Source organism: Amphibalanus amphitrite, unplaced genomic scaffold (genome assembly GCF_019059575.1).
Source record: "Amphibalanus amphitrite isolate SeventyFive unplaced genomic scaffold, NRLGWU_Aamphi_draft 000379F_arrow, whole genome shotgun sequence".
NCBI lineage: Eukaryota > Metazoa > Arthropoda > Thecostraca > Balanomorpha > Balanidae > Amphibalanus > Amphibalanus amphitrite.
Genome location: NW_024881873.1, coordinates 392,119 through 405,722, shown reverse-complemented (window position 1 = coordinate 405,722; position 13,604 = coordinate 392,119).

Genomic DNA, 13,604 nt, shown 5'->3' with positions numbered 1-13,604 from the left:
CGGCAAAACCCTTACTGGTTGACCTGACCTGACCTGACCCGACCTGGCCTAAATGCATGAAGACATCATCTATGATCATAGCTAACATGATATTCGTGATCAGTTCCCTAAAAAACCCAATAGCAGCCACGTTTTACGACGTTCTAACAGGTCCCAGTTTTCCCCACTTTTGGGTCATTGACCTGACCTGGAAGGTCAACCGATGACCTAGGACCGACGACCTAGGATAAAATTGGGTACCATCGGCTTTCTCTCGTCACGGGCAGCACGCTCGTTTTTTCCGCGAAGCTCTAGCTCAATCAGGGGCGAAACGGCAAGGAGGGGGTTCAACGGACCCCCCCTTAAACGTTCGTGGCTGGAAAAACACCAATACGGGCGAGGGTTAACCCCCACCCTACTGTGGGGAGGGCTATTCATAGCCCCTCTCGTGTTTACGCAATATCTTTAAAACCGCTGGACGTATCAAAACAAAGCTTTTAGGACCTTCGGCTGCATCAATTTATTTGACACCTTGTGCACTAATAAAATTTTCGTAGCTACTATAGATCGGCCGGAAATGACGCCAGAGTGACATCATGTTCGGCCGATTTTGATGCAAAGCATTGAACAACGGTAATCGCTCTCAAGATCTGAGTTTTAACCCGGCAAGCGGTGGGCCTCCCGGCTACCTTCCGCGCGGTGGGAGGGGGGGGGATTTTTGACCCCCCCCCCCCCCCCGAATCTCCGAAGCTACTATGACGGATCGTTAAAATTTAAATGGCGTTCGATAGCCTTGTTAAATTTGTCGAGGGAACTTCAATTTCATTGACCTCGGGGTCACCGATGACATCACAGGCCAAGTCAAAGATAAAATGTTTCACCGTTCACGGGTCTTTTAAGGAATGCGCTGCAACATCGAGTAAAGGGCATTTTGTCAAAAATCAGCGATAGGGCGTGAGTTGCCTATTATACGAGCATATGTTGCTATTGGAGGTCACTGATAATACCAGGTCCGATCACCAAGGGTCAGCACATGAACCTATCTTTACTAAGTAGGGTTGTGCGATGCATGTTTTATGGCCAATTTTTCATATTCGCCTCAATGGTGTTGGTTATAAGACCATCAGGGACGGTTTTTTTGGTCACTTTCTGGTGGAGGTCAGGTCAATGTCAGGTCAAAAAGGTCAAATTTCAGGTCAAAGTTGATAGTTTCGCATAAAATTGGTATTGATTCGATGCCACTCGTCACGGCGAGTCTAATGGTGGTCTTTGTTTTGCGCTTTGTGGTCTAGAATTGCCAAAATCGAGTTTGAAAATTTGACGTCATTAATTTTGAACAGTTTTTTTTTGTTATAACTTGGCAAAAAGGAGTTATCGATCTAATACTTGGAATGTGAATAGAAGTCCATAGTGGCTATTACATATATTCCGTTTGTTTCGAAAATCGAAAAACTTTTGGGATTTTTTGGCTATTATATCTATTTCTTTTTATTTTTGGGGTCAACTTCAAAAACAAAATCGAGAGAACAGTATAGTAGCCCTGGTAATTCTACACATTTCATGTCTTGAACATTTTTATGCATAATCAAATTTATAGACCTGACAGCTCTTCCCGCGAAGCTTTTTTTTTTTGGTCGACAATGGCAGAAATGACGTCACTCCGACGTAGCGGCCAACTTATCATAGCCTTTGGAAAAAAAAATTGGTCACAATGTGCAAAAGGGTACTGAAAGTTTGGTGAAGATCGGCGCAGCGGTTCTGGAGATATATCGAAAAAAAACTAAAGATGGATGCAAAAAATGCCCCCCCCCCCCACCGCCTTGAGGGTTAAGCTAGATCCTTTTTTTTGCATGGGTGGACTCTACAGGGCTACCAAACTGATTTCGGACTTTCGAAATGTTGAATATTTTGAAAATTATAAATATAAAAACTCAGAAATTGTATTTTTTATTTTTTTACATATACGTTTCTGAATGAAAAAAAGCAGAATATGACCACGTTTCCATGGGCATCACTGATCCGGATCAGTAAAAATGGATTAGCTAATCCAGTATAGTTAGACAATATATGAAAATGAAAATAAGGGATTAACTGATTATATAAGCCTAATCCACTTGGAATTATATCATGTAACGAAGAGTTCGAGAAATATAATACGATTTAAGTTTGCTGATCCGGATCAGTGATGCCCATGGAAACGGGGTCTATATGTGTTTGAACACATATGCGTTGAATATATGTGAACTTCATCTGACAAACACCTTTTTTGTTGAAAAATGTCAACTTCAAAATTTGACCATTTTTGACCTAAAGTGACCTGACCTGACCTCAGCTATATTCAGCTAAAATGGCCTAAACTGACACATACAACACTGATTTCGATATATATGGCCTACATGAACCATAAAACATGTCTCACGTCACCGATGCACGATATAAAGCTTTCGTGACCTGGGATGAGATGGCCTTGACCTGAAAAATTCGAAGTACAAGTTCGGTACCCTCAGGTTATGTTACGCATATATTCACGAGTGTGCAAACAAAAAATGAGCCTGATCTGATTTGTTGGCCGGCGCCCAGAGTGCCAAGACGCTGATATTTTTACTTTGACCTGACCTGTGACGTCATCGATGACCTCGAGGTCAATGACATTAGGCTTCGCTCAACAATATTTCCAGGGCTACCAGGGGCCGTTTGAATTTTGACAATCGGCCCAGTAGTTTCGGAGTTAGGAGCCCCCCCCCCCCCCCCACTGTAACGTGCTGTAACGTGCTGTGGGGCGCGTTAGAGCACATACCCCAGTGAGGCGTGGGTTAACAAATAAAAAAACACGTTGATTTCCGACGCTGGGAAATGCCCGCAATGATACCCACCCCACCACCCTCCCCCTACCCGGTCCAACAGGGTCTCAAGGAAATTCAACAACATGAACCGAAACAAAGGCTGCGATCTTTGCTGGAAATGGCACTCGTGAGATAAGTATTATTATGCTGAAGATACAACGACTTACTTGTTATTTCCGAGTATCCTCCACCGTCAGCTACGCTAACCACCCACACAATCACCGTTCAAATATTTAAAACCACGGAGCACCTTCACAACGCCGGCGCGCGGCCGGAACTGACATGGCGGCGCCGCTGCAGCAGAGTCAGACGCACGTGGATTGTTAGTAAGGGTGTAGTGTTGTCATGGTGTTGCCATGGTATACCTTACCATAGCAGCAGAAGCACACCCAGGGAACTGTTGCAAGAAATTTCTGGCCTTTCGTCCATAAAACTATTAATTGCTCAGGGTCTCAGCTAGTCCTTGGATGACGCTCCTTCCAACATATCAAAAATTGGCAAACACCTCTATGGAAAGGAGGAGACTTGATCGCCGAATTCACCTGCTGGATCCGCCCGTGGAAAGGTTGATTTTACTATGGTAGGGAATATTAGCTTACGAGGGTATCTACTAGCCTCAGGTGGTTACCACCTTGTAAACTGGGGTACAAAACCACCCCTGATAAACGTAACCATGGTAATATCAACATGTCAAGGCAGGATAGTATTCAGCACCATAGTAGGCTGGTAGTAATATGATGGTAGGCTGATGGTAAAATTTACCAAAGCTAGTAACTTAGTAAATTGATGGTAAAAACTTTTTTCAGTGAGCCGGGAGCCCCCCCCCCTCCGCCTGCAGGGCTGATGAGAGCCTGAATGAGAGACAATGTTTTTAGGCGAGCTTTTAAGGAATTCAATAAAAACACAAAATGAAATCATGCTACAAAAATCATTGCTTACCTCAGGAATGAAATCAACCAGGAAAGAACAGCAATATTTTTAACCAGTAAAACGCCTTTTGGGGCGACCAACGGAGCGAGCGAGAGGGTGGGCCTTGCACGTGCGAAATTGCAAGAGGTACCTTCAACTAACTCGTGCACTGCACCCTACTAACCGGTCCCTAGCGATGTGCCAAATTTGAGCGCAATCGGCCTAGCCGTTCTCGAGATCTGAAAGCGGCACCCTGCACGTGCGCACGTGCAAAATGGGTCCCAACTGACTTTTGCACGGCACCCTACTAACTGGTCCCTAACCATGTACCAAATTTCAGCACAATCGGCCCAGTAGTTAAGAGATATTGCAAGTTTTACAAACTGACGCCTCTTCGTTTTGCACGTGGCAGTGGGGTCAACCACACGCATCGAGAATAGTCCAATACTTGGTAGAAGGAATGAAGCTGCCTTACAAAAATTACCGCATGTAAATCGGTCAAGTGGTTGCTGAGATATAAGCCTCGCAAAAGCGTAACCACGGCCGGCCGGCCGCTCATACTCAGAAATTTCCGTTAATCTACGAAAGACTACGCTCGCTCCGTAATGATTTCTTCAGACTAACAATGCCTCAGCCATATTGGCACGCTACTGGCTGAAAATAAGTTGCTTAAAAAGACCCACTGAATCGCCACGATTTTAAGTGCATGTCATCTCTATCTTATGGGTGGACCGAGGAGTCCAGCATTATGACCAGAGGAGTCCAGCAGTGGGAAGTCCATACCTACCTCTATTTTGAGAAGTGCAGGCCCGCGACATTTCCAATCCCCACGTCAGCGACGCTGCTGGATTTAAAATGATCGATCTGGAGCGTCAACAAACGACTGGCCCTATGCCGGCCTGTATCTGTAAAACTATTAGAGGTCGCGAGGATTCGATCCCACACACTTAGGCGTTAGTGTCTTTTGAAACCAACGCTCTCGTCCTACGTCCTACGTCGTTAACCTTCTCAGGTTAACGACGATCTCTACACGATTGGCACCCGACACGGGCGCCTTGCTGACACCCGCAACCAGCTGGACGTCTGCCGCGGTCAGCATCTCCGGCGTGTCTATGTCCCCGACGGCACAGTCAGCGTGCGACAGGCCGCGCGTCTCGCGTCAGGGGGCACCGGCCAGGGATTTTTGAAGGGCTCCATATCAAAGCATACAAAATCTTATCATACAATCATCAAAGCATACAAAATCGTAACATACAAAGCGCAAAACCTACAAAACAGGCCGGGTAGGGGACAGTCAAAACATACAAAAGCGCAGCATACAAAATCGTGTCATACAAAATCGCAAGGTACAAAATCCTTTCACACAAAAGGCAGTGGAAAATTAATGGCATTAATCAAAGTACGCATCATACAAAACCATTTCATATAAATTTGTATTATTTCGTCGTCCTTGAGATGTCAATTTTCAGTTGGATCAAAACCTACAATCTCAACTGCGCTTCAAGCGACATCTTTGTTAGAAGTTTTCGTAGTTACGAAATATTCCGCTAGATGCCTCCTCTGTTAAAACACAGACAAGCTTTGCACGGCCATCATTTTTTGCTTGTTTATACAGTGAGCGCTGGTCTCGGAGCGACGGGGCGTCCCGGTGGCGCCGTCGTCCCCCTCCCTCAGACTGGGCAAGGTCTCCCCTCCCTCGGCAGACGGTGCGGTCCCAGAGGAAACGGCCAAGGCCGTGCCTGACTAGTTATATCCCCGCTCCGTGCGGGCCGGGGAACGAAGTGGCGCTTGGTACATTGAGTTGCATTTTGCTTATTTTGACAATAGCTGCCGGAACATAATTCGTAAATCAAATTGACAACTGCAAATGAAATTCAAATGACTTAACCCTCGCCCGTATAGGGGGAGGGGGGATCGAACGGATCGATGAAACTTTCAGTACCCTCGAGTCAATCAATTTTACACCTACCCTTAATATTTCATGACCTTTTCCCAAATGAACGTTAACCTGTGGCATATTTTTCGAGACCATGTTTGGCCGGAATCGCGATCCGGCGGATGTCGGCTCGTATTAGCCGCGCGTTTGCAGTCTTTTTGCGGTTTCAAGCATTCAAACATGTGATATGATACCGGTCCCATGAATTATGGTGGGTGTCAAGGTCACCTGAACGTCAGGTCAGGTCACTGACCTTTGATGACCTCGGTTCACTTCTTCGAGGTTTACATGTTTCTATGCTAGTTTTAGGAGCTGATTTCGAATTTAGCAACCATTTGAGCATTTACGAAGTCGTTTTGGTGTCTTCGTAACATATTACGAAGCTGTCAGTAACGGTTGACACGTACTAGTATTGAATACCTGGCAGGATGTCTACTGGTTGGCCTGACCTGACCTGACCTGACCAAGCCTAAATGCATTAAGACATCATCTGTGATCAAAACTAACATGGATTTCGTGATCAGCACCCCGAATAAAACGTAGCAACCTCACTTAACGATGTTCTAACAGGTCCCGATTTTCCCGATTTTCGGGTCATTGACCTGACCTGGAAAGTCAACCCAATGACCTAGGACCTTAAAATTGGGTATCACCGGCTTCCTCTCGTCACGAGCAACACGCTCGATTTTTCTCGAAGTTCTAGCTCGATCAGGGGCCAAACTGCAAGGGGGGTTCCAACGGACCCCCCCCCATACGTTCGAGGATACAAAAACACCAATACGGGCGAGGGTAAGCCCGGCAGTTGCTGGAGTATTTCGCCACACACCACTTGCTGGGTGGGGGGTGGGAGGGGGTGGGTTAACTTTCCCAGCCCATAGCTGGAGAACCCATAGCCCATAGCCCATAGCTCGAGGCGCAGCGAAACGGGCGAGGCAGCAAACAAAGTAACGCGACGAGATGCTTCTGATGAGTACCTTCAAGTTGAGTTCCGAGGTCACAGGTCGGTTCAAGATTATTTCAAACACCTGAAATTAGGTTTTTAATAGCATGGACTTTAAACCTCGAACTAGGCATCTCTCGTAACAAACTCTGTCAGGATTGCGCACAATCTTTCATCTGAGTGCTACACAAGCGTCAGATTTAAGCAGGGATCACTTAAGCATAGGCCAGGTCAAGGTCAATGTCAGGTCAGGTTAGGTAAGCCAGGTAAGAGCATGTCCTCGAAAATCAAAGTTGGTTATCGTGGAATATGACATATTTTTTATGGGTACCCACATTTTGGCGTATAACTTGATGGTGACATCCATTTTGTAATACGAGTACGTTATTGGTCGTACGAGAAAGATCAATGTAACAAATATCCCTCGCCCATGTTGGTGCATCCCCCCCCCCCCCTCCTGAGGTTTTTCTTAGCTACACGCCGAACCGTTTCAGATAGCCTGTTCAAATTTTCAGTACCCTATGGGGCATCCTTTGCGCAACTTTTGGTATTTTTTTGTCAAGGTCATGTCAGGTCACGGAGTTATGACGTCATAAAGGGAACAACCTCCGGCCAGATTTACGCTAAATTGGAGATTGCTTCACATTGGTATAAATGCCGACTGACCTGACACACTGATGGATTGTTTTAGAATCATAACTGGCTGATTTGACATTGGCACAATGTCCGTTGACATTTTGAAGGTTACTTAAAGGGACACTCCCACCTTAACATTAGTTTTGAGTTGAGATAGCCAAATTGGTGGCCATGGCCTGCAAATACCGGTTTGGGCACTCACAACATCGAAAAATGCTTTAATTCGAAGATATGGAATTTCAAACTTGCAGTTTTCGGATTCTAAGGGGCTAATGCATTGGAATGCCCCCTTAGAATTTGTGACGTCAGCGGAGATCTAACGATTTTTAAATCTTAGACTAAAACCATCGTTAACACGTGGTGGTATACGCTGCTTTGCGCGCAACGTCTGCCGCACTTTAAGGCTGCCAAATTATTGCTTCCAAATAAAGTCGCTAGTAACAGGGGAGATCCCAAAAAGTAAACAAAAGTAAAAGCCTAATATCTTGAAAACCGGTGAATATTTTTCGGTGAAATTTGGTAGATATTCGTTTTCGCTCTTTCTGAACCAAGGGACATCACTTTCATGCCAACTCATTAACTTTTTTGAAGGTGGGAGGGTCCCTTTAAGGTCAAGGTAAGGTCAGTGACCTCGGTTGACCTGTAATGACTTCTTGCACTTGTATGCCTTTTCGGGGTATTTTGATGCCCTGAATTCGAATTTGCTATCCATTTCAGGCATCGTCGGTTGTTTCTTGTAGTTCATTTTAGGTCAGGGACAGGTCAGTGACGTCACACGCCTGACGTGACCCAATGCACAAATGACCTTGCAGACTTCCGATGCTCCCAACGCATCATTTTTAGAGTTATGACATCGAAATACACACCAAACGATAGAGAATTGATCAAGGATCACGATAGTGAAGGTTTCAATTCGATATCTCTTACCGTTTTGCCGCAATCGGCGCGGAAATCTGAAAAAGTTAGATTTTCCGAAAATTTGACCTTTGACCGGTCATAAGTAGGTCAAATGTTGACCTAGGACCAAACAATATACCACCAATCGCGAGATCTCGTTGAGAGCAATCCGTTGGTCTTTTCCGCTAAGCTCTACGACGCTCCGTTTTCAAACGCCAGGGGGGTCGCACCAACCCCCCCCCCCCTGCATGGGCGAAGGTGGCACAACACCGTTTACGGGCGAAGGATATATTCATCATGACTTTTGACTCAAAAGAGCCGCCCATGACATTACTTTTGCCAACATCGTGCTCCTACCGTCGAGACGCGTCGAATGAACTATAATTTGACCTTGAAAGGTCGACTTGAAAATTTGACCTCAGGTCAAGGTCACGACCTGACCGGAAAAGGTCATGTTGCATATCAGTCGATCCGCAACGTCGAGCCGATCACATCTAAGGCGTTTTCAGCGCTCTAGTACGCCTCTATCAGAAGTTATTAGCGAAGAACTGTTAGATTCTGTTCGTGACCTGAGATGACCTCGGAGACATAACGAGGGGTCACAGTTGCCATTTTCCGGTTCAGTGTGTCAATTTTACCTACATCTCGATGTTTGAGAGTGTCTAGAATGGCGTTCGTGCAAAACAGACGCTTTTCAATTTTCTCCCAATGACTTAGGTATAATGGAGAAGCCGCAAAATTGACCTGACCTTAGGTCACCGGTATCAAAATTCCCAGATATATATTTTATAGATAATGTTGCTCTAATCAATCGCTGAAAGTTTCAAGGCAATTGATCAGTCGGTGTAGCTATGACGAGCATTCTTATTTTTTCTGAGGTGAGGTCACTTGGCGTGACCTGATGACCTGACCTAAGGCGATCTGGTCATTGTCTTTCGATAGTTTGCCATTTCGATATTTTGCAACTTCGATATTATGCGAGTCGATATTTTGCTATTTCGATATTTTGCTATTCGATATTTTGCAATTTCGATATTTTGCGATTCCGATATCATGCGACTCGGTATCTTGCGATTTCGATATTTTGCGGTTTCGATATTTTGCGACTTCGATATGTTGCTTTCGATAATTTGCGTTCGAAATTTTGCGATTCGATATTTTGCGTTTCGATATTTTGTTATGGAATCGTTCAAAAACCCCCGGCCCGGCGCAGGTTTACCACTCAAAACTGGTTGGTTCACAGATGATTCAACCCTCGCCCGTATAGGTGTTTTGCCAGCGTCTAACGTATAGTGAGTCTGTTGGACCCCCCCCCCCCTTGCCGTTCGGCCCCTGATTGAACTAGAGCTTCGCCGAAAAAAACGAGCGGGTTGCCCGTGACGAAAGGAAGCCGATCATACCCAGTTTCAAGGTTCTAGGTCATTAGTTTTGACCTCAGGTCAATGACCCAAAAGTCGGGAAAATCGGGACCTGTTATTACTTCATAAAGTGAGGTTGCTATGGGATTTTACGGGACGCTGATCACGAATATCATGTTAGTTTTGATCACAGATAATGTCTTCATGCATTTAAGCCAGATCGGGTCAGGTCAGGTCAGGGCAACCAGTAGGCGCCCTGCCGGCTATCCATAGTAGGTCCCAATCACCACTGACAGCTTCGTAACATGTTACGAAGGCATCAAAACTACTTCGTAAATGTTCAAGTAGGTGCCAAATTCGCAATCAGCTCAAAGAACTGCCATAGAAACATGTAATACTCGAAACAGTGAATCGAGGTCATCAAAGGTCAATGACCTTGACCTGACCTTCACGTGACCTTGAAACCAACCATAATGCATGGGACCAACATCATTTCACAGGTCTGAACGTTTAAAACCACAAAAAGCCTGGAAGTGCGCGGATAATGTGAGCCACATGCGCTGATTCGCGCTTCCGGCTAAACATGATCTCGAGAAACAGGTTAGAGGTCAAAGGTCATTTGGGTCAGGGTCATGAAATTTTCAGAATATATGCAACGTTGATCAACTCGATGGTACTGAAAGTTTCGTTGTGATCGGTCGCCTTTTGCGCGAGTTATTTGTGAAAAACCGAACGGCAGGGCCGAACGGCAGGGGGGGGTCCAACCGACCCAGAGGTGGAGATCTCGGGGGTCGGGAGGGTCAGGACCCCCCCCCCCTGAAAACGAATTACTGCTATGTAAGTCAGTGGTACTGCATCCAGCCCGCCTCCATCTGCCCAGCCTGGCCCCCCTGAAATTTTGACAGATCTCCACCTCTGAACTGTCCCCCTCCCCCCTACACATTAGAAGCTGGAAAACGCCGCACACAGGCGAGGGTTAATGCTCTATAGCGCATGTAATCTTAGTCAGCTGATCAAGAGAAACACATTCATACCCTTGTCGATGCTTAATATTCATTGTGTGCCAAGTTATAAGCACAAACTTCGATTGACCCCAATTGACCTCGGCTGACCAGACCCGAGTTTTTGCACCAAACGAACACAAATTAGTAACTATTTGTATTAGGTCGTTCAATAAGTAACGAACAATCGGTCATAACTTCTTTATTTCTTTATTTAACACTTTCAAACTTTCACAGATTATAGATCAGACATTTCTGAATGCAGCCTATGCCTCAAACCAGTCGCCGCCCGCCTGCACACATTTCTCCCAGCGTTCCGGCCAACGCCGGAATTCCGCCCGGAAAAACGCGTTTTCCGTCTTTTTCACGCAGTTCATGACAGCGCACATGACTTCAGCGTCGGTCTCGAAGTGTTCACCACGGAGGCCATCCTTTAGGGGACCAAAGAGGTGAAAATCTGAAGGAGCCAGGTCCGGACTGTAGGGCGGCTGGGGCATGATAGTCAGCCCTGTCACGCGATCTCCTCGCGCGTGGCGTGAGACAAATGCGGTCGGGCGTTGTCATGGTGTATGGTGATGTTGTTGACATCCGAGCCGCGCCTCTTCTTCAGGATTGCTTTTCTCAGTCTCCTGCAGGACTGTGATGTAGCGGCCCGCTGTCCATAGTCTGCCCAGGTTCAAGAAAGCCCACCAGGATGACACCATGACAACGCTCGTCCGCACATGTCTCACGCCACACGCGAGGAGATCACGAGACAGGGCTGAATATCACGCCCCAGCCGCCCTAGAGTCCGAACCTGGCTCCTTTAGATTTTCACCTCTTTGGTCCTCTGATGGATGGCCTCCGTGGTGAACACTTCGAGACCGACGCTGAAGTCAGGTGCGCTGTCAAGAACTGGGTGAAAAAGACGGAAAACGCGTTTTTTCCGGGCGGAATTCCGGCGTTGGCCGGAACGCTGGGAGAAGTGTGTGCAGGCGGGCGGCGACTGGTTTGAGGCAAAGGCTACATTCAGAAACATTTGATCTATAATCTGTGAAAGTTTGAAAGTGTTAAATAAAGAAATAAAGAAGTTATGACCGATTGTTCGTTACTTATTGAACGACCTAATATCAGCTGGGGTATAGCAGCGCGCATAAAAAAAAGATAAATAGAGGAATTGCTTGAAAAAAATACAACTTGGGCATTGAACATTTCCCGAATGGCCTCGTGCTTTCATATAGCCCGCGGCCTATAGCCTATCGTCTATCTGCATACATTTCAGCACAACGACATCATGACCTTTAGATTAAGTCAGGTCAACGAAATGTAAGCAAACCGGGATACATATTATCACGGTGACTATACATATTATGACACTTGATGATGGTAGCACTGTGAAGAACGTAGTTATTCCAATGCCGCTAAATTATTCCAAGTTTACTCTCACATTGTAACGGTTCGTGTAACCTGGCGACTGGACCTGAGATGACTGGGACTTGAAATTTTGAGGAAATATGCCTGACTTTGATCCGACCTGTGACCTCGAAATTCAACTTTATAGCACTCACAGGAAATGTCTTGTGATCTTTCGTTTGCCGCCTCGCCCATTTCACTGCGGTTATTGGTCTTCGAATTATCGGATGGGGCCGTTTAACCCGGCGGCCGCTGAGCCTCCGCGCCACCCGCCGGCCGCTGGAGGGGGGGGGGGCATATATGTAGTTGCTCCCCTTTATTTCTGCGACGACATCGTCGCAACGCGGAGAGATGGAGAAGCGAAACCTTGCAAACATCTTCCTGAATAGCTAGCCGAGGTTATGTCCAAATTTGGTGTCGATCCCATTTGAAATGACGTCACAGTGACGTCAGACGTCAGATTATAGATTTGCGACTCTCAGTTTCCTCACGATATATCCGATATATGAGACCGAATATAAAGGACCGATTATTGGTCAGGAACTAGTTGAAAGTGTACTTAGATGTTTTAGGATGACAGCAGGTGCTGTTTAGTGTTTAGTTCATTTACAATTGAATTTCATGCTCAGCGACATTAAAAACGGTCCATATCGGAAAACGACAAAACCGACAAAACTTTATAACGTCACTGTGACGTCATCTTAAGTGCTACAACCACCAAACTTTTTTTAAACATTGCCTAGGTATTCATTTGAAGCTATGCCAAGTTTCACGTGCGTAGCTCATCAGGTTTTGGAGATATTCCACAAAACGTAAAGAGGGCAACTTTATGCCCCCCCCCCCCCCAGCGGCTCGTGGTTTAACGCTTCCCCCGCCCTCCAGCACGTAGTGGGTGGCGAGACATCCCTGCAACTGTCATGCTAACATTTATTTTCAGGTCAAAATAGGTCACTAAGACCCAATGCCGGTCACTTTGAGCCATGTGATGCTAGCTCAGGGTCTTCGTAACGGCCAGCATAGTCGCTACATAGTACATACATAACCGAAGGTTGTTTGAAATAGACAAACACTATTCGATAGAATTGTTTTTTTTTTAGTGAAAAACAAAGGGAGCAGTCCTTGTATATGACAGGCGACAGCTAAATGCCGTACGCTCATCTATGCTCATAATGGCCTCTGTGGAGCCGACCCCCGTCCAAGTTAGATTAAATATTTGTTAGGTCAGCAGTAACTGCATCAGATCGTGCCTGGTAATAGTCATAAATTGACAGACATTCTTTTACCAATAACGGTAAAAGAATGTCTGTCAATCGCCCGCCAAACTGGCGGCTCAAGCGACTCAGTGAACTAGAGCACCGCGTCAGGGCTCCTTCCAGTCATGCCCCTCACCGAGCGCGAGTTTTGCGGTTACGCCGGCTTCAAAGATCGCCGCTGCCGCTAGCTGCAGATTAATGGGCTGGGGTGGACCTCCACGCCCCATTAACTTGGCGCGCAGCCTGCCACTTGACACCAGAAACAGGGAAAGCTAACAACTCACAGAAACGTAGCCAGAAAAGCGAGGGTATGGCGGTCGGACCGAGATTCAAATTAACCCTCGCCGGACCTATTGGTTTTCTACATACGCGCCGGCCGAGGGGGGGGTGATTGGTACGACCGTCGACCCCCTCGCCGTTTCGTCCCTGATGGAGCTAGAGCGTCGCAGAAAGAAGGAGT